General features: G+C 45.0%; 1 protein-coding gene across 4 annotated transcripts in view; it reads right to left on the bottom strand.

Moving 5' to 3' along the window:
- The window catches only part of CYRIA (CYFIP related Rac1 interactor A), a 98910-nt gene that overhangs the window by 29352 nt on the left and 48580 nt on the right, over positions 1-20978 (bottom strand). The window lies entirely within an intron of this gene.

Below are 20978 nucleotides of genomic sequence, written 5' to 3'. Positions count from 1 at the left end.
AAATAAAAAGGTATAATGTCCAAAAAGTTATTCTCAATGAAACCGCAGCCTAAGGCATTTGCAAGAGTGAATCAAATCTATAGAGAAATAACAAATTGGTTACATTTTCTGTAATCTCAACCTAATAAAAAAGAATAGAGAACATATCTATTACTTAAGTAAACAGCAAAATTCTACTGCTCTCAGCTCTAGGTTAAATTATCTTCCTCAGGAGGCCACAGGTCCATTCATTCATCAGGACATACTGTGGAGCTGCAATTCGATGCTGGGTGCTGTGTGCTCTCTGGAAGGAATTCTCTCACTCATGACTTAGACAGCTCAGCTTGTGAGGGATCAACTTGAAACATCACTGGACCAGTAAAACGGAACTGCAGGGCTGCAATTTTTGATGCACGCGACTTCCAACAGTGTTTATGTTGCTACAGGAATTAATACATATATGCCACTGGAAGAAAGATGTGATGAGAGAAGAACCCACTAAAAGGATGACTTTGTGCCTGAAAACGCATAACAAGCAGTTCCCATAGGTGCAGAAGGTGGTATAATCTAGTCTCCATAACCCTCCTCAGAGAAAAACACTGGAGCACTAGCAGATGCCATCTGTGTGGTAAGTCAGCTAGAAAAGGGACCCTTCGGGAGGAACTGCGTTCAGTTCTAGTTGTGTTTCTTGCTAGCTTTACCCAGGGCAAGCTAGTTCACTCTCTGAGCCTCAGTTTTCTCATTTGTAAAATGAATTTGTGAAATGTATATGTTTCATCAAGTTGTGAGGATTAATGGGAAAAATATAAAATGCTTAGCACAGTCCTTACAGAAAGTGCTCAAGAAATGTTAGGTGCTATTATATTATTATATTACTATCGATGATGACGATGATAGATACCACCACGATTACCACAACAGCCTTGGAACACTTAGGATTCTCCTGTGAAAGATAAATTACCTAGGTTGTATGCAGCTCTAGGGAAGAGAACTAGGACCAATGAGAAAATAATGAGGAAGATCTTCATTCATTGCTATGTAAAAAATTTCTAACCATTAGAATTATCTGAACATTGTATTATTTGCCTTGTGAAAAAGTGAACTTCCTGTCACTGGTGGTGTTTTAGTACAAATATGCTATATCAGCCCTTACAAATTTTGTAAAAATGGGTTATGTGTTGGGCAGAAGATTGGATTGGATACTTCTTAGACCTGTCTCATCTTGAGGTATATAACTATTTGTGCATGCATGCACATGTTCACACACACACACACAGTGAGAGGCAAACACCATGCTTCTGTCTTCCAAAAGAATCTTCCCTATTCTTTCTGTCATTCTTCTTTTCCTGCTTTGCTTTTATGTACACCTCGTTTGAAGATACTTTTGAGCAAAGCCTTGTATGGGGTAGGTTCTACCAAATTAAAATTCGGAACGGATATGGTCTATCCCTGCCACTAAGCAACTTTCGTAAACCCTTCTTTGTCTCTAAGAATCTGTTTTCAAATTAATGAACAATTTCAATTCAGACCTGGAGGCACTTCTTGTAGGAAGACGATTCTACGGTTTAGTAACGGCCCTGACTTTCAGATAAAATGCCTTAATGGAAGTTAAATATTCTTAATTTCCCTAGTTTTGTGCTATTAATGTGTCACAAGAAACCCGAGTAGATTTAGCTTCCTCCTAAAACTCTGTCCTGTGCATGATTTTACTGTCAGAAGACGTAGGTGGGAAATATGTCAAACCTTTAAAATTAGTAACAGACTGGAAGCAACACATGTGGAAGTACCTTCAAATATTAGTTGGCTGAAGAATTCTATCTGTTCAAAGGTTATTTAAGCTGGTTGGCTGATATGGTCAAATATTTGGAACCATGATTCTAACATCAACCAAAGTTAATTAAGGAACTCCCAGTATGCTAGACTTTCTACGTCCCAAATAAGAACTGTCTGGAACAAGGACTGTGGAACATTACGCAGTATTAGGGGTCAAGTCCAGCCCTATGGAACCTAGAAAACATGCATTTCAACACAAGCTCCTTGAATCAGTACAGCAATATTTCATCTCCTTCATGGCAAATGATCTGATGCATCCTGCTTCCCTCCAAAGTCGCCAAGAATTCACACACGTATATACTGGTTTAAACTCCGCAAAGTCAGTTCACATCACACAGATGGTCACTGAGTAGAGACCATGGTTGTTTTTAATTGGACCCAGGGCTCCACTTGGAAAGGCCCCTCACCCACGGGGCTTCCATCACAGCCCCAGCCATAGTCCTCACGACACAGCCTCTAATCTTGCCAACAGTTCAGTGCTTGTAGAATCCATTGCTATCACCATGTTACTACTGAGATGGCTCAGTTAATTCACACCAAGATGATTTTTAATATTTCATCTTATTCAATAAAAGAATTTATGAGAAGTTAATACGAACTATTAGGATATGTGAATACTTACACAATGAAAATGAGAGAAAGAGAAGAATAAAAGCAGAACAAGAAGATGAAGGTAGAGAGGCAAGTGGTACACGAATCATGTCATCCAGACCATAAGGTCATCACATTTGCTGGAGATGGCTTCTCAGGTTGGACCTGAGCTTCTGACAGCCAAAACAAAGGAGAAAAAGGGATCTCTTTCCAGATTTGCCGTTTGGAAAATAAAACAAATGGGTTACACTGAGCAAGTACAGCTTTTAGTGATTAAAAAGAAAAGGAAAAAGTGATCACGGCTCAGACAGTGGAGAAAAGACAAATCTTCGGGTAAGAGGAGACTTTCACAGAGGAGGTGGAGTAATACCGTGTTTCCCTGAAAGTAAGACCTAGCCGGACAATCAGTTCTAATGCATTTTTTGCAGCAAAAATTAATATAAGACCTGGTATTATATTATATTATATATTATATTTATTATATATTATATTATACTATATTATATTATATATTATTATGTTATTATTACATTATACCCGGTCTTATAGTAAAATAAGACCAGGTCTTGTATTAATTTTTTGCTCCAAAGGACGCATTAGAGCTGATTGTCCGGCTAGGTCTTATTTTCGGGGAAACACGGTAGTATGTAGGGCATGCTTATTCTTTAAAACTAGTATGTTGTCTATATCGTAAAGTTTAGGTTTACTTTAAACACACACACACACACACACACACATGCACATACACACACATGCACATACACGCCAACACTCCAGACGTGGCATCTCCAGACAGCAGTACATTGACGCATCCCTGGGACGCGATAGAACTACAGTGTAGCAGGTGAGAGTTGCGACATCTGAATTCATTCCTGTGGGGAAGGCCTGGCAGGGGCACAGCGAGGGAGAGTACAAGGTCGTGGCTACCAGATGAAGAGGCAGGAAAGGATTTCGCAGCCGGGTAAGTGCTCATGAAGGCTTGGGCCCTGCAGATGCTCCCCTTCAGGCAGCGATAATTATGTTCACGTTTCCCAGAAGAAAAAGAGGTTTGGGTGGTAAAGGGGCCTGCTCCACACTAGTCCTGCACCATGGCAGTTATAGGGAGGGACATATTTCTTTAGGGATTCAAAGAAGAGAGAAAAGCATGTGGACCGAGTCTTTCAGAAAAGTTTGCTTATAGAAGAAGTGAGCTGCCACCCAGGCACGGCGGACGCTGGGAATCTGGATTGGCCGAGAGAAGCCCTCCAGCTGGGGGGCTGGGGGGAATTAAGAGTGAGAAGGGAACAAAAGGCACAAGTTGAGTGACTCGACAAGTCTTCCAAAAACAGAAGCCTTATTCCTCAAGGTTCCTTTATGGCAGTCTAATTTTGAAAAGGGTCCTTTCACATTTTTTCCCAAGTACTCTAGAAGGAGGGCATTTCTCTGGTCCTTGTAGGAGGGCTGACGGAGCCTGTAAAGACTGCCCGAATGTCCCTGCCAAAGGAGGCACTTCATCCCCCAGGGGTGACAATTTGGGATGTACACATGGTATTTTCTATGACTACTTTCTTGGCTCTGTACTCAAAACCACTTCCAGGGGAGTTGGCTCTAAAGCTGCTCAGTGGAAAACAATTCTCTTAAAGAAATAGTTCTCTGCTAACATTTCCAGTTCCAAAAAAAGAGGAGAGAATTAAAGTGCAAGAGGGCACACACATACATTGTTTTTTGGAGTTTTTTGTTGTTGTACTTATTGTTGGTTTTTTCCCTATTTGGAACTCTGTTTTTGTTTGGAAGAAAAAAATGAAATAATAGTATTAGCTACATCCCCGGAATGTAAAACCAAATAAGATCAGCCAGAGCTTGTGTTAAAAGGATGTGGCCATAGTGTGTGAGGAAATTTGTGTTTTCTATAAATAGGACTTAACAAAGGACTCAGGCCCAGGGGGTAGGCACTGGGGGTGCTGGCCTTGCCTGTGTACCCCAGAATTTCAATGCCCAATTTTCATGAATAGAGAACAAGCACTAAAAAGACTTCTTCTGCAGCTATGGCTATTGGAAGGGACAGTTCCTAAGCCAACACCACCTTTTGCCAATACAGAACAGAAGGTGAGAAAAAAATAAATAAATAAAACAGAAGCTCCACGGTTTTATTTTGTAATATTTTCCTTAAGGTCTAAGATGATAAGTATTAAATGCCTCTATCCGAAGGGATAGTCTTTGTTAGCACTTTGAATGAGCCAAAGCCTCCGGGAATCTACAATATTTAGCATCTCTGGTGCAAAGGCTTTAAGGAATTGAGGTTGAGATGCTAGATCCGTAAGTCAGTATTTTGGGGATTGAGAAGTCCTGGCACATCCAAATATTTTTGGCAACATAGTTAGTATAGAAACCATAGACCAATCAGGACCACAGCAATAACGTATTTCTATGACATCCCATCTTTGTCAAAGGTGTGTCTGGCCGCATTTATCCTCAACACGAGCATGTATCAAAGGCAGGGAAGGTCTTATTGAACCCATTTTACAGATCAGAACTGGTGGGTCAGGCATAGGAAGTGTCCCTCCCGAAGTCTTCCAGATGGATTCTGGACTTCCTGATCTGAAGTCCCACTGTATCCTCCCCCCCGCCACCCAATGTCATCAGAATACGTGCTGCATTAGAACTGGGATCATCTTTTAAAACTTCTTATGTTACAAAAAAAGCACTTGCCCAGAGGCCCACAATACATGAGGCCACAGAAAGAACCAGAATGGGGATGTCCTGACTCTTAATCTCATGCTCTGTCTACTAACACAAAATATAAGTGGGACATCAAACCCATCTTGTAAGACCTGAAAATCTAAGGTACAGTGTGTTGCTGCTACTTGAGACTTTCTGCTCCATGTTGGTAGGGTGTCACCAGAACATGCAAAACAGCTACATGACATCCGCACCGGTGGTTCATAAAATTGTGTGCACGTCTCTTCATCCGTACCTGGATTATCCCAATTCAGACCCTCAGCAGAGCTTGCCTGTGTCCTGAAAACAGCCTCCAACAGCTCTTCCTGACTCCAGCCTTGTCTCCTTCCCATTCATTTCCATCCTGCTGGCAGAGTCATCTTTCTAAACACCCATCTGATTATGTTACTTCCCTGCTTAATACACTTCTGTGGCTCCCCAGTGCCTGCAGGATATGATGTATCCAAATGCATGCACTCTGCACAGAAAACCTGGCCTCTGCTCGCCACCTCCGTTCCCTCTCTTCCTCCACACCCCTGCCCCCTACCCTCCGTACACGCTGCACTTCTCTGAAGGAGCCCTGCTCCTCACTGACCCAGGGCCTTTGCACGTGTTGCTCCTTCTGTTTACAATTATAAAGACAGCTAGCATTGTTTAATGATCGGCAGGCCATAGTGATGAGAGCTTTTCCTATATCACATTTTAATTTTTACAACTCTAGGAGGTTGGAACTCTTATTATCCCAATTTGAGAGATAAATAAATAATCTGAGAGATTTAGAAAACTGCTCAAGCCCACAAGTGGCTGAGCAGGGACCATGTGGAATCCGGTTCCATCTGACCTCAAAGGAAACTGCCTCCCCAGAATTCCCTTTCAAGTGTGAGTTTGGAAGTCAGGGCCTTCAGAAGGAACCCTGAGTCTTCCTTAGTCTTTGGCTCCATCTCAAATAAAACAAGACCCATTCCCTTGAGTGAGCTCTGCTTCTCTCTGCCCACCTAACACGCTGTGTTCACCTCGTCACAGCACTTATCAGTGTGAACCCTCATTATACGCTTTCTCTCATAGCTCTCTGAATACGGTCTTCTTGGCAGGGCTGCCCTTACACCCCAATGTACCCCCAGCAGTTAGCACAGGGCCTGCCATTCAGTTAGCACTGGAAAAGAAATCCTTAAGATTCCTCTATCCAGTGGTTCCAAAACATCCATCAGTCCATGGCAAAATGTGAAATTAAAAAAAAGGCTATGCTGTGACATGTCTCGCTGAAAGCTAAAGTTATTCAAACATTTTTATGCTGCAGTGATTTTATTTATTTTTCAAAATGATGGGAGATAGATGCATCCTAAATCGCCAACGTTTATTTTGAAACTGTACTGGTTTATGAAATTCAAACTTCTAGGAGCTGCTAACCCGGTCAGTGACTTGCTGGGCTTCGGGACAGAGCTACAAGAGGGACCTGGTGTCCGGTCTCAGACCAGTGCCCCCAGCTGCATCCTGCTACCCGCCTTTCTTAGTTTTACCATAAGACTGATCTCCTAACTGCAACGGTGACCCGAGATTTCCCCAGCAAACTGGAGGAAAGCAGTCCAGTTCTGGCTTAAGGAATGTTTCTGGGGACTGGATGTGATTTTAGAAGGGCTATTAAGACAATCTGCCTTTCAACCTGATCCACAGCGTTGGAGAAATCATGATGGCAGCCAGGATGGCAGCTGCTCACGATGACACCAGAGGCTTGCAGACTCCCCACACTACCTGCAAAGCAAGCAACTCCTCCGGCTTGCCTCCCATAAACCATCGGTGGCATCCAGGAAGCGGTCCCTGGGGGAAAGGGTACAGTCCTGATCCCTGATATGCTGGTTTTCACAGGGCTCAGAGCCGCTTTTCTCCTGGTAACCGCTAAATCCCCTTATACAACACTTATATTACTTAATTGTTTGGAATTATTTAAAAAACCAGTTAGCCATGAGCCTATAATACATCAGCTAGCAAATAGGAGGCTTAAAAAACAACAACAACTTTTCAACCCAAGTAAAGGCACATTTCTCAAATGATATAAGCAAGCACCTGTTCTTCTAGGGGGAAAATGCACCAATGCAATGAAGTGCCTCAGCTTATAAATTCGGGTGCCTGGATCTGCTAAACCAAGCTATGGATTTGAGAGAGCTGGGCTGGGCGGGAAGTCCCTTCCCCATCTGCCACTTCTGCAATGAAGTCATAAGGTTTTCTGTTCCGTTGCCGAATGTGTTGCCAAGAATCCAACAGATGATTTCATTCCAAGATGAAGGAGGAAAACTGAACTAGAGTGAGTCTATTAAGCACTTTCATCTGACAATAAAAATGAGTTAATGGCTAAAATGTGTTTTCAAAACGTTTTAACACTACAAGTAATGGCACTCAAATGGGAAAATGCCTTGGATATTCTCATCGATCATTAATGCCATGGTGTCCCTCAAAAGGGATTGGCGTTCCCCGTGGAATTCAAGCTGCTGGAGTCCAGTTGTAAGGCAGTCCACGGGTATTCTAAAAAAAATTACTGAGGGACCACTATGGAGCTGAACAATTAACTTCAGGTTGAAAATAGCCCTGTCAATATCTGAGTTCAGTTTTCTAAAATAGACTATTACCTCATCATGGTTAATTTCTCCATAAACATCAATATTACAGCAGCAAAAAGTCTCCAAGAAATGAGGGCAAAATTAGATTTTTTTTTTTTTTTGTCGGGAATGAAAGTCAATGGGACTCCCAATTTGAAATGCTAGTCAACATGGAAACAATCAAACTGGGGCCAGGTTCGGGACCAGCCCACCGCTGGGAAGTCATTAGTGAATTTGTTCACTTTCACTTGTGAAACCAAGAACATAGCTATGAGGAAACTGCTTGATACGGCTGTCCCTTACCTAGTGGGGGGCTGACAGTCGTAGCCCACCCAGGCCAGCTAATTTCAAAGGGAATGAATGAGACCCTTTGCAGAGCCCACAGCCCCAGGGACCCAATTGCTAGTCTTGGAAATGCATTTTGCTTCCTGAGTGATGTTAGGCAACTTGTTTATTCCATCTCTCTCATAGGGCCTCACTTCAGTGTAGAAAAGGAAAGGAAACACCGAGAAGTTACCTAAAGTTTGGGCTGTTCTGACCACCAGTGATTTAGATTCATTAGACTGGCAGGTCTCTTAGATTAGAAATTTCCTTTCTCCAGAATTCCTTCTCAGGTGTTTGAATGAACAACAGCCAGGCCCCTCTTCCTCAGAGCACAAAGGAGCAAAGGAGGTGTGCCCATACACGGGATGGGCAAACCGTCCTCCCCGGGACACTGCAGGGCCTCTGTCTCCCTGCTCCTCTCTCATCTCTCTAAATGTCCCCTTCCTCCATCTGACCTTTAAATGTCGGTCTCTAACGGTCTTTCTTCACACCTTGTCTTACCATCCCAGGTAGGACCCTCTGGACTCCAATTTTCACCCATATGCCGAGGACTCTACTTTTAGCCCCAAATTTGACCTCCCTCAACTCCAGGCCTATACATTTACGTGAATTTCCTGCATAGCAATTTTTCGGGCGGTGAGGATTAATACCCTTGCATTCTGCCCTGCCCACATGGCCTTCTCCTCCCTCCTTCAATGCAAAGGATCATCATCCATCTAAATACAGGGGCCAGAAAGTACAGGAGTGCCATCTGACAGTTTTGCATCTCCTGCACCCCTCAGCCCCATTCTCTCACCAAACTCTAGCCACTTAGTTTTCCATATTGCCCTCAGATCCACCTCTTGTTCGGGCCCTTCCCCTTGCTGTGATCTCTTCTCAGCGCCTCCAGTCACTATCTTCACCTTCTTCTCGCCTCCCACCAATCCAACACCTGATACACTACGCATCTCAGATCCAGCATCAGTCTCGGAGCATGTTACAGGAAATGTCATGTGTAAAATCAATGCTGGTGAATTAAATCTCTTGCACTGCTGTTATCTTACCATACAACCTTAAAAAAAAAAAAAAAAAAAAAAGGCTTTCCCCTTGTTTTTGCCTGCCTTTCACTTCCTGGGCAGCTGCCTCACACATTTGTGCTTGAAGTTTCTCTGCCCCCATAGTTTGCTGTCAGGTAGTGAAATAGGACCCTAGCAGATCAAGGCACAGGGGGGCATGGTGCTATTGGAAGCAGTCCTTCTGGGAGGTGAAAGCCCTCGAGGAATCTCACCGGCCCCAGAGCCCTGGATTGACTTCATTCGGAAGTCTAGGTTTCCAGAGGCTGAGTTTTCTTTCTTTCTTTCTTTTTTAATTTTTATTGGGGAACAGCATATTTTTCCAGGACCCATCAGCTCCAAATCAAGTCATTGTGTTCAATCTAGTTGTGGAGGATGCAGCTCCCTGGCCCATGTGGGAATCGAACCAGCGACCTTGGTGTTATGAGCACTGCACTCTAACCAACCAAGCCAACTGGTCCCCCTGAGGCTGAGTTTTCTTAACCTGGGACCTACCTGTGTACCAAAGGAGGCTTTGGAATTGACAGGTCAAAGCAAGTATTACTACCTTCCCAGGCCAAATTTATTTGGAGGAGAGTGCCACATCAAAAAATTATATAAGCATGAAAAACATCAACAGAAACCATGTGGGATGCTAAACTCCTAAAGGATTAGAGTCCAGGGAGCTTGGTAGGCTCCATCACATCTCAAGCATTAACGATGTTCAAAGTGCCAAAAACCTCCCTTGAAATCTTCCTCAGAGGCAGGGCTGGCTCTGTTTCCATTTCCAGTTTCTGAAAGGAAACTTGATTTCAAAGCACTCTTCAGTGCAAACCAAACTAACATTTTAAAATAAAATACCTGGGTCGAACCCCAAGTAAGTGGTAAAGACCATCAAGAGAAGTTGGGTCAGGAAAGATGGGCGAGGTAAGGGTTTGCTCAGGGCGGGGAGGTGGGGCCCTCGGGCTGGGGGACAGCTGCTTCCCCAGACGGACTCCATAGCCCAGTGGGGTGTGTAGTTAGCTGGGTGGAAGGAAGGCATGTTTAGCCTAAACACTTTCCAAGTTGGCTGTCAGATGGAGATGGTACAGTTTTTTACAAGGCATTCAGGGCCATAAAACTTGCCCGACATCCATCTGAGTTTCAACTCCTCTGAACATTCTGTACTTTGATCACATCAGAATACGGACAGTGCCAGGGGCTCTGGCCTCCCTCGTTCTTGCTTCTGTATTTTTGCTCATGCTGTTCCCTTTGCCTAGAAAGCCCTTACCTGCTTCTCTCACTATGGATGTCCTGTCTATCTGTCAAGGTCCAAATCAAATAGTATTTCCTCCCAGAAACCTCCTACCCACCCCACCCCCCAGGGTGAATTAACAACCTTCCTTGCTGCGAATTCTTTCAACGAGTATGTCTTCTTCATTTTCGGAATGTCGCCCATGTCAACCACTCCTCCCCACCCAAGTACCAAGTGCATGTCCAGCATACAGCCCTCTTCATTTATGTCCCTTGAAATAGCTTGGGAGTGTTAGATAAATAGTCATTGCATAGCAACGACAACAAGATGTCAACTGCTAACAAACCAAGCAGAGAAAGCAGTTATTGGTAAGAGACATGGGTGGGGGAAAAGAAGCATTTCCCTAGAGGGAAACATTTTGGAGTCTGTGAGTCTGTTGTTTTCTGATCATAGATGACTTTGAGAATCACATGAAATCAGCCTTCTCAGAAAAATGCACACATGCACATGTTCACATAGATATAATTCCAGGAGGTACAATGAACACACTGACACCCAGGAATAGAAATTCCTCATCTATTTTAAAATCACCACCACCAGTCAGGATGAGGAAGGCATTTCTCAGTGTGTGGACCACGGACCACACTGAAAGGGAAACGGAGTCATTGAGTGGATAAGGCCTGGGCTTGGACACCTTGGGCAAGTCGTTTTACTCTTTTGAATCTGAGTTTTCTTCCTGTGTAAAATGCAAATCATAGTACTTCCTTTGCTGTATTTTTATTGCGTAAATAAGATAACGCAGGTAAAGCACCTAGTATCTGGCATACAGTCAGCAAGCTTTCTGCACCTCCCATCTTGCATATAAAACATTGCAACCACAATGCAAACAAGTCATTTCCCTTTTAGCGATAAATTCTGCACTGCTGCTTTGGAGCACGGGAAGAAAGCCGGCTCGGACCACCGCCTCAGAGAAGAGGTGAAGCAGAGTGCCTTACGGCTGCTGCGGGCTCATTCACATGGCTATTAATCATACAAGAGCCCATTTATGACAAATACAGGTCACTCCCTTTGCATGACAAGGCATATGGGTCCACAGAGCCCCATTATCCAAAAAAAACCGAGCATTGTGGGCGACGCGGGCGAAGCCGAGTGGACACACACAAGCGGACATTGTGAGGCTGTTTGCACAACCCCGCAGTGCTCCTCGCGGATTTCCTGCCAAGGAGACATTTAGATCTCACGGAGTCTGCTGCAGACGTTTGCTCATTCAACATGGCTTCAGGCAGGGCGCTGGAGAAACCCGGCTGCGAGGTCCCCTCTGCTGGCTATCCACGGAACTGCATGCTGGGCTACTCGGATCAGAAAGCAATGCGCTCTCGGGATCCCAGCCTCTTCTCTCTGTTCCCTTTTTAAGGCGGACAGTGCAATAGGCAAGCGCTTTGGGGTCTGCAAAGCCTAGTTCAAATCTCAACTGTAGCTATATGTATTAGCTACAGGTCCTTGGATTACTCATCTCTTCCCTCAGATCTTACTTGCTCAGATGGAGTCCACTGTACCCATTTGACTGTGGCCACTGAAAGGAAATGACAGACACACGGCAGAGTGCCTGCCACTAGGTCAGTGTGGATTGAAAGCCTGCATTCTACCTTCCCCACCTGACTTCATAGGGTAGGTATTGTCATCTGGCCTCTGGAACTAGCAAAGGCAATCAACAAGCATCTATTGTCTTTACTAAAACTGCAGCCAGCCTTTAGAAATGTGACTTGATCTTCCTGAGGTCTTATCTCTGTAAACTTTTTTTCCAAATTGTTCTCCCTTCCTTGCTTTACATCGTGCGTGGTGTGTTGGCACAGGTAGTCTATATGCACAATTTCACCTGGCATCTCAAATGCCCGACCTCTAGGACAGGCTCAGCGTGAAGGTGGAGGACGGGTTGGCAGAAAATATCAGCTAAGTTGTACCTTTTAAAGATGAAAAAAGGCCATTGAACTTCTTAAAGTAGGTGGTGAGCTGGTGTTCAGTGTAGCACCAAGAACATGAACTTGGGTTCGAATCCCAGCTCAGACACTAATTAGCAGGGCGGTCTTCATCAGTGTGTTTAACGTTTACCTAAACTCTCTGAGTCTGAGCTTCCAGATGAGTAAAACAGGGACTAGGTCACTCGGTTCAAGGGTGGTTTTTAGGAATAATGAGCCAGCATATGTAAATAGCATAAATGATAGTCGCCATAATTACTATTACGATTGCAATTCTTATCGTTCCACCCACTGGTCTTAGTTCTGTCCCCCTGGCCAAGGAGAAGAGTTGTTTTTTCCTACACAACTATTAATATCTCCAAGGGCTTTACATACCATCCTAGAGTATATATGCCGATGCCTTCCAAATTTATAACCATTGCCTGGACCCCTTGCTTGAACTCTAGATTCATATATCCAATTGACTACGTGATTTCTTATAGACACCTCAAACTTAACACATTCAAAATTAAAGATGTGGTTTCTCCCCTCAAAATCTGCACCTGTTAAAGTTTTTTCCATCTGAATTGTTGGCAATTATGGCAATTCCATGTTTCCAGATGCTCACTCCAAAAATATTGGTGTTTTCCTTGACTTCTCTCTCTCATATACCATATTCAAGCTCACAAATTCCATCAGCTCCATTTTTAGAATATACTTTAATTCCGTCATTTTCACACCCTCCATCATCAGTGCCCGAGATAAAGCTAAAAGCCATCAACATCTTTTGCCCAGAGTATCACACTCACTTCCTAAACAGATCTCCCAGCTCTCCACTCCTAACCACTGAGTCAGTTGCTACAACCATGATGCTTTCAAAGTTGCACCATGTTACTCCTCTACTTAAATTCCTTCAATGACTTCCGGTTTCACTTAGAGTATAATGCAAGGGCCTTATCATAGTCAACAAGGCCCAATGTGACGTCATCCCCAGGCTGTTCATTTCCTACATCTCGCACTCCTTCACTATGCTGCTCACTTTTTCTTTCTTCCTTTATTACATATGTTTCTGCTATAGGACCTCTACATTTGCTAGTCCTTCTGCCTGAAATGTTTTCCCCCAATATATCTGCATGATTTTTCTTTAGGTCTTGTTCAGGGTTTACTTTTAAGCAAAGCCCAACCTAACCACCCTGTCCAAAAGAGTACTTTACCCCACCCCCATGCACTGTCTTTCTTTTTTTAACCTCTATTACCATTGACATATATACCCCCAACTCGAAGACTAGGGCTTGATACATAGTAGAAACTCCATACATACATGTGGAATGAATGAAGTCATTTGTCCATGAACAAAATTCCTATGGCCCCCTGGAACTTCTCTTTCAATAATCATAAGCTTCTCCCTCCATATTCCATGGCGGTAGAGGCTCTCAGGTCAGCTGATATTTTGGTCACACATTCTCACTTGGATAAGAATGGAGAAGCAGCCATTCCAGGGCATGGGGAAATGTATGGTTGGGGAGTATGGTCTTAGTAAGGGATAGAATGAAACTATAAAGTACAAAGTGAGTTTTGGGGGGTGGGGCAGTAGAGGAAGAGAAGGTCAGCTGGGGACTGATTAGATAGGACTCGGAAACTGGAAAGCAGGAGCAGGGACCCTCCTGAGCAGGACGGCAGCTTGGCACCTTAGCGGGTCAGTCGGTTAATGCGTAACCCTGAGCCTGAAGGACATGGAAGACAGCGATCACTCCAATGTCTCTAATGCCACCGAGTGTACAGGGAGCCACGGGCGCTGTGTCCTAATCTCATTGGAGTCACTTATTTGCTATCAGACTTTGGGGAAGGCCATTCTCCTGCTCTGAGTCTCATCCTTATCATCTGTAACCCACCGGCACTGGCTAGGTCATCTGGAAAACTCTTCCTATTCCAATAGCTTAGAGTTTTACGCAATGAGAATGTTCAACAATTACCAAATATACATTTAGACAACCTAAGGACAAACCATGAGCTAAGTTAATTAGATGTGGGACTCCACTTTCATTTCAGAAAAAGAACTGCACGCTAACAGCAGTCCGCAGAGCCTCCCTGGTCTTGTTCCTCGAAGCCCTTTGGATTCAAGTTCTCCGGGAAGAATGGTGACGACAGCGTCCCAGCACTGTCAAATGTCCCATGCTGTATCAAAATTGGCCACTGCTGCAATCAGGGATACTATCGAGTTTATCTCTGTGGAAAAGCAGTGATTCAAAACTCAAGTGGAATGCTTAAACTACTAAAGAGAAATTGTTCTCAAGTCCTTGTATACTTTTGAAGCATCAAATGTCATGAAATGTACAAATACGCGAACCGCAAATAATTTTCACATATTTATAAAGTGGGCCCCGAAGTACCTACATTAGGCAATGCTTAGACAGCCTGGTTTAATCTATCACATGTACTCAAAGGTCTAATGTGATGTTCTCTAATTCAGACTCTTTTCCTTTGGAATTCAAGAAGCAATCAAGGACCTGCCTCAGTCCCAGCCCTAGAAGCCGAAATCAGGTCTCACTGCAATTATAATAATAGTCAAATGGTAACATTAAGGTACTAGGTTGGGGATAATTTGCAAATACCAAAGCTATGTCCATTGGCTTTCAAAAAATTCTTTGAGATGATGAAACAATATTGTTAATACAGGTCCCAAGGCTTTGGAAGTCTACTTACATTGCTAAGTAATAAGCTTTCTCAGACTTCCTACAGGTTCTGTCTAGGTGGCTGTGCCGGGTTATCTGTCTACCCACATTTCACATCATATTTGATTTGATTCAGCTGATCCCCCGCCCTCACCCAAGTCTAACATGCTTCCTAACCCTTGAATTTGCTCCCAAGTTAGAGCTGACCTCTTCCTTCCTATGGCCCTAATATATGTACCCTGAATATATTTTTATCAAAATATACAATATTCATGTGTGTGCTGAGCTCCTTGAGGGCAGGTCTTAGTCATCATTCCACCCTCCATACCTAGCACAGTCCTTGATAGAGTATAGAAAATAAGTGAATAGTCAAATGTGTGAACATTTGCTCTTTGTAGAGACCAGAGCTGAATAAGGCATGGTCCCTGCAGCGGCCTGGAAGCACACCCAGAGCAAGAAGCCACGTTCAAAGACGGCTGGACAGAATGGTAGGCTCTACCTGGGTAAAGAGAAAGTGTTCCCGGAAGGGAACGCAAGAGAGGGAGGAGATGAGTCATTCAGGGCTATCCTGTAGGATGGGGACAGGGAGAAACTGCCAGTGACTATCCAGCGAACAGTGAGGCCTGGGGTCTGCAAGGAAGGGGACCCCGGACCCTCACTGCTGAGATCGCACTCTCAGTGGGGTGGGTGGAGACGAGGGGCCTTTGAAGTGACCGCTGTCATAGGCTCAGCCCGGAGATCTGTTGGTAGGTCCCAATCTTCTGGTTATGATGAAGTGGAGTTTTCCTATGTGACTTTCAAACATCCCCTAAAGGTAGCTAGCTCCGTGACAGGCAAACTTACATCCATCACCGTCCTGGGGCGGACTCCTAATACTGTCTCTCTCACTACGGTACCATGAGTCCTCTCAGTTCCTGTCGTGCCTGCTTACCTGTCTGCCTCTCCTCCTCCAAGGTGAATACCCCAGGATGAGAACAGGGCTTTACTTATGCTTGAATCCAAAATAGCCTGCTCAGGAAATACGTATTTCTGAATAAATGAGAAAATGACTGGACAAGTGATGGCGTGAATGCCAAAATCTGTATTCAAGGACCTCTTGTCTGAGTTCCTGCCAATTAGTTAGAAAGAGAAAGAGGGAAGGAAGGCGGAGGGGTGGGCAGGAGAGGGGGAAAGAGAGGGAGAGAAGGAGGAATGAAAGGAGAGAAGGAAGAACTAAAGAAGAAATGAAGCAGGGAGGGAGGCAGGGAGGCAGGGAGGAGAGAAGGAAAGTTGTTTTCCTAGTTTCCCATTAGTTCAGTAAAGATATAACTAGTTTCAGGCATATGAAGGGACAGAATCATAGGGATTTCATGCTATGTTTGAAAATTAAAAGAAAGAAAACTTGAGTCATCACAAAAGCAAAATATGGCACAAGTGGTGCCAAAATTCCCCCCTGAAAGAGCAGGATTTAAGCACAGCCTGTCTGCTGCCACTCGGAGGAGACGGCCAGTGACTCATCTTCCCAAAGAGAAGCTTGTGAAACTTTCTCGGTGTGGGCTCTGACCCAGCCAATCAGCTTCTGGAGGCCCAGCTGGGAGAAGTCCCATGTCCGGGACAGGTGTGGCAAAACAGCAGCGTCTCCTCACCAGCTGGGCGGTGGAATCACATTTTGTGGACGATCCTTAAATCAAAATTCCCGCACATGCCTGGGAGAGCCCAGTGGTCGTTCAGAAGTGGTCTTCCCGCCTTCTGACCCTGGGCCGGTGGGCCGGTGGTGAGAGTCCTGTCCCAGGTAAGGGCATGCTACTCTTTAGCCACCTCTCCTAATACCTATCAGAGCTGACATACAGGGCCCTGGCACTGACATTCTGAAGACTCGAAAAATTACTTCACTCAGCCCCTCCGCTTCCAAAAATCTTCCTTATCAGATAACCACAGTAAGAGCAGCTATTGACTGAGTGTCAGTCCCGCATTTGAAGTGCAGCCCACAGACTATATCTCATTTAATCCTCATAAGAATCCTGAAAAGTGGACAAGTAGCTTAGTTTCAAAAGTTACTAAAGTGGTATGTTATTTCTGCTAAAACAGAGAACTTTTCTTGGGGCAAATGCAAGAGCTTGCAGTTCAGTACTTCCTCCACTAGGGGGCGGTATCAACTCACATTGAAAATACCAGGCCGGGTCTGGGTAAGTACTCAGTATGAAAACAGAAGTTTGTTAAAAAGGACAAAACGGGGCACTTTCAACATGCTGAATACTTTCTAAATGTTATTCCTCTTAGTAGTAAAAATTGTTCAAAACCCACAGCCGTAGCAGCCAATGCAGTAACTCAATTCCTGTTCAAGGTCATTTCGAAAGTATTGATCATGACCAGTTTGCCAGAAAAGGAACCATGACATTTGGGGGGAAAAAAAAATTAATAGAGTCAGCCATTTGGTTTAGTAATTGTCCTTCCTGGCCCCTTCTGCTAATTTCTTAAATCATGTTTTCCACCCAGGGGAACATCTGTCTTGTGGCTGAATCAACTGGACTCCAGCTGCAAAGAGAAAAGATGATGGAAAAAAAAAAAAAGACTAAACTCCTACTCTAAACTTACCCAAATGAGTTTCTGTCAGTCACTTTGGTGAAACTTTCACTTAAAATTGTATTTTGGAACTGGAAAATTCTCTGGAAGTGCAAAGGAAGTGGGAGATACTCCATTTGCAATCGGTACCCCCATCCCAGGGATTCTGGACAGAGAGGGGACAGAAGGAAGGTTTTTCGTTTCCCAGAGGATGCTACTGCAGGAAACTCACAATACACACAGCAGACAGCAAAGTTACCGTGTAACTTCCCCTGTTTGGATTTGTCAACCAAGACCACAATTGGACCAAACAAACAAACTCACCAAGTTTATCTCCAAATTTATGTTCAAGCCCAGCCCTGCTCTTGATGACTAAACCTTGTGTTGTCCTGATTTGAACTTCACCCTGCAGCCGGGGTTCCCAGGCTGGTGTGTGTGACCACAAGGGACTCTAAATTTGAAAGCTTTGCCCTTCGACCGCTGCCGCAGGGCTCTCGGGCCTCACAGGCAGATCAAGTACTGTTTAGACTATGTCTTAATTCCACTTGAAGATAACAAATTGTTATTCTAACGTGAGGTCTAGGGTCGCTCCTCAGTTCATACCATCTGAGAACCCAGCTAAACAAAATCATCTCATGTTATCTGACGCCTAGTGGAATGTGAGAAACACACTGAAGAGACAGTGGAGACGCCCGCTCCCCTTCCACTTGCTAGCCTGTGGCCTGAGCATAAGATGGAGAACCACTGTATTCTAGACTAAGCATTTGAAGTTCCAGAGTCAAATCCCTTTTGTTATCCTCTATCTGCAAGTCAGTGGCTGCTTCAGGACTGGTTGTTTTAGGATGAAGGAAATCGGGAGTTCCCCTTGTACTGGCTTAATATGCATTTTGTTTTATGAGTCAGTTCATTTATTGATCCCACTTGGCACAAATGAGAGACCAAAAAGTAACTAGATGGCATTTATCGGGTGCCCACTCTGGGCCCAGCCTGTGCTAAGCACTTATAACAGTGTCCCAATCCTGGAGCCTGGGACTACGTGGCTTTCCATTTTCAACACTGCCTCCCACTCTCTCAGCCTCAGTTTACTCACCTGACGAAAGAATCAGACAGAACTTCAACCCGACAATCTCGCAGATCCCTCTGAACAGTAAGCTCTTATGAAATTTCCAAGGCAAAATTTCTAGATAAGTCTTTGTAAAATAGAAAATCCAGGTGTTTAAATGCAATCCTCGCTTACTTAAGAAAAACAAATTTGAAAAACAGAAAACACTCAACCCATTGTATGCAGCAATTCATTAGTGTGACCCTCTAACAGATTGTCCAGACAGCTAGCGTCTCTCAGCAGCTCCCACTTCGCTCCGACCAGGAGCTCAGCAACTCAGGACTGTCCCGGGGTGTGACCTGGAAGGTGTGCATGGTGCACAGGGCAGGTGCCATTTCCTCCCCTCCGCTCTGGAAGCGGGTTGGCATGGTAACGCCAAGCCAGTCTTCACTGGATTCCACCCTTCCCTTTCATTCTATTATCACTGTGTGAGATCTTGCCCCAGAAGGACAGAGAAATCCTGAGGGTGAGGTCGGATGTCGGAGGAGAACAAGCAAGTCTTTGTCGGGCCTTCAAGGAGGCTAGGCCGGGCCAGGGCTCTCAGGCCGCACACAGAGGGGCCTGTGCTGGCTCAGCCGGGAGCAGCGGGGCCTGCTCTGTCCTACGTGGTGGGGCCTCCACGTCCATATCCTGAGCCCTCTTCCTCTCTGGACACCAGAGCTGGGCAAAGTGGCAGGATCTCCACCAAGTGCCCCGAAGCATTTCACATTGAAAGGCTTCAAGCAGAGCGTACCCTCAGCACCAAAACCGCAGAATCACTACGAAGCAATCCCTCCCCTTGGGAGACTCTCCTCCCCGTCTCCCAGTCAGAATGGCTCCCCTGTCCCTCAGTAACCCTTAGTCATCCCCTCCATCTTCTCTCAACCCACCGTCCGCCCCCATTCCTGCCTCCATCCCCTCCTTGCTCCCATCCCCACCCTGGGCCTCCCAGCTCCTCTGAGAGGACTCTGGTCTCCTAAAATGCTTTCTTTAGTTGTTTGAACGGTGTCACACACTTAGTGACATCTGACTGTTTATCACTGCTGCTGACTTCAGCTTTGGACCTTTACCACCTAAGACTCATTCTGCACACAGGAGATACTTAATAAATAGCCATGAAGTGACTGAACCCACAACACATCCCAGAAACTTATTTTTAATAGAAAAGCCAGCCGAGGCTTTAGATGAACATACAAATAGCTAACACTTACAGGGTCCTTTCTATGGGCCAGGCACCACTCCTTGTGCTTACACATATTAGCTTGTTTAATGATCACAGCAGCTACTGGCTTTCTCATTTTGCAGACGAGGAATCTGGTGACCGGGAGAGGTGGCAGCCTGCCCCAGCTCAGAGGGTACAGCCCAGGCATCGTGGTTCAGGCTGGGCTCTAACCACGGTGTGCCAAGCATTTCACGATGAGCGCAATTAAGCAAACCTCACCGGGGGTCCACTCCAATGCACAATACTTGTTATGTGCCATTCCTTATAACTAGGGACACGTGCCATTGCCAATGTCATCATGTTTCCTCTGCAAGTGATGGCCACGGAAGACAACTGAAATTGCCATTGCCCCTCTTCCTTGACCAGCAGCAGTTAGGAGCAGAGAAAGCAGGGGGTCCTGTGGGAGCACTGACAGCCAAGGGGAGGTCCCCAGAGGAAACACTTTCCAAACCTGCTTCCAGCATTAAGAATTCTGCACAGCTCCTCTGCCAGTTTGCAGCCAGGTCCTAACCCCTGGATTTCTTCTTACTTTCTATCCAGGTCAGGTGACATTTCCATCCTGGGGCCCTGGGCTTTCAAGGCTCAAACAGGGAAAAGCAGGCTCACCATTAGGGCCAAGCCAAAGTCCCCACACTGATTTTCCTCCTATTCTCCAACCCAGAGAAAAAGCAAAGACAGAGCTGAAGGAAGCTAGAGACCTAGAACAAAGGAATGAGACAAGGGCAGTAGCTACACCAGGACTCATGGCACAGGCTGGTTGGGGTGGGGTACAGGCAGAGCCTCCTGACTCTGTGAACTGGGTCAGCTGTTCTGTGTTGATGGAGGCCTGGTCTTCCATGAAGAGGCGAGGGGTCTAGTTTGCCACCTTCCAGAGAGGCTTCCTGGCGGTGGTGATGCAAATATGAGCCCCACACAGGGGTCCTGCTGGACCACATGGGAATTCAGTAGGATTCAAAGACTGTCCTTGGAGATGAGTTCGGAAATGGAAGCACCTGGAAATCAAATCCAACTCTCTCATAGTGATGATGGAGAAGGGAAGGCGGTGTCCAAGGTCAGATGGTGAGTCAGTGCCAGAGCATGGGCTAGAACCCAACTTAACCAGACACCACAACCATCTTTCCTTTCTATTTTTCCTTCTTTTCTTTCTTTTTTCTCTTCTTTCCTTCTCTCCCCTCCCTCCCTTTTCTTTCTCTTGTTTTCTCTTCTCTTCTTTCTTTTTCTTTTAAA

The sequence above is a fragment of the Rhinolophus ferrumequinum genome, chromosome 13, assembly GCF_004115265.2.
Source record: "Rhinolophus ferrumequinum isolate MPI-CBG mRhiFer1 chromosome 13, mRhiFer1_v1.p, whole genome shotgun sequence".
Classification (NCBI taxonomy): Eukaryota; Metazoa; Chordata; class Mammalia; order Chiroptera; family Rhinolophidae; genus Rhinolophus; species Rhinolophus ferrumequinum.
Note: the sequence above shows the minus strand (reverse complement) of the source record. Positions and strands in the feature narration are given on the sequence as shown.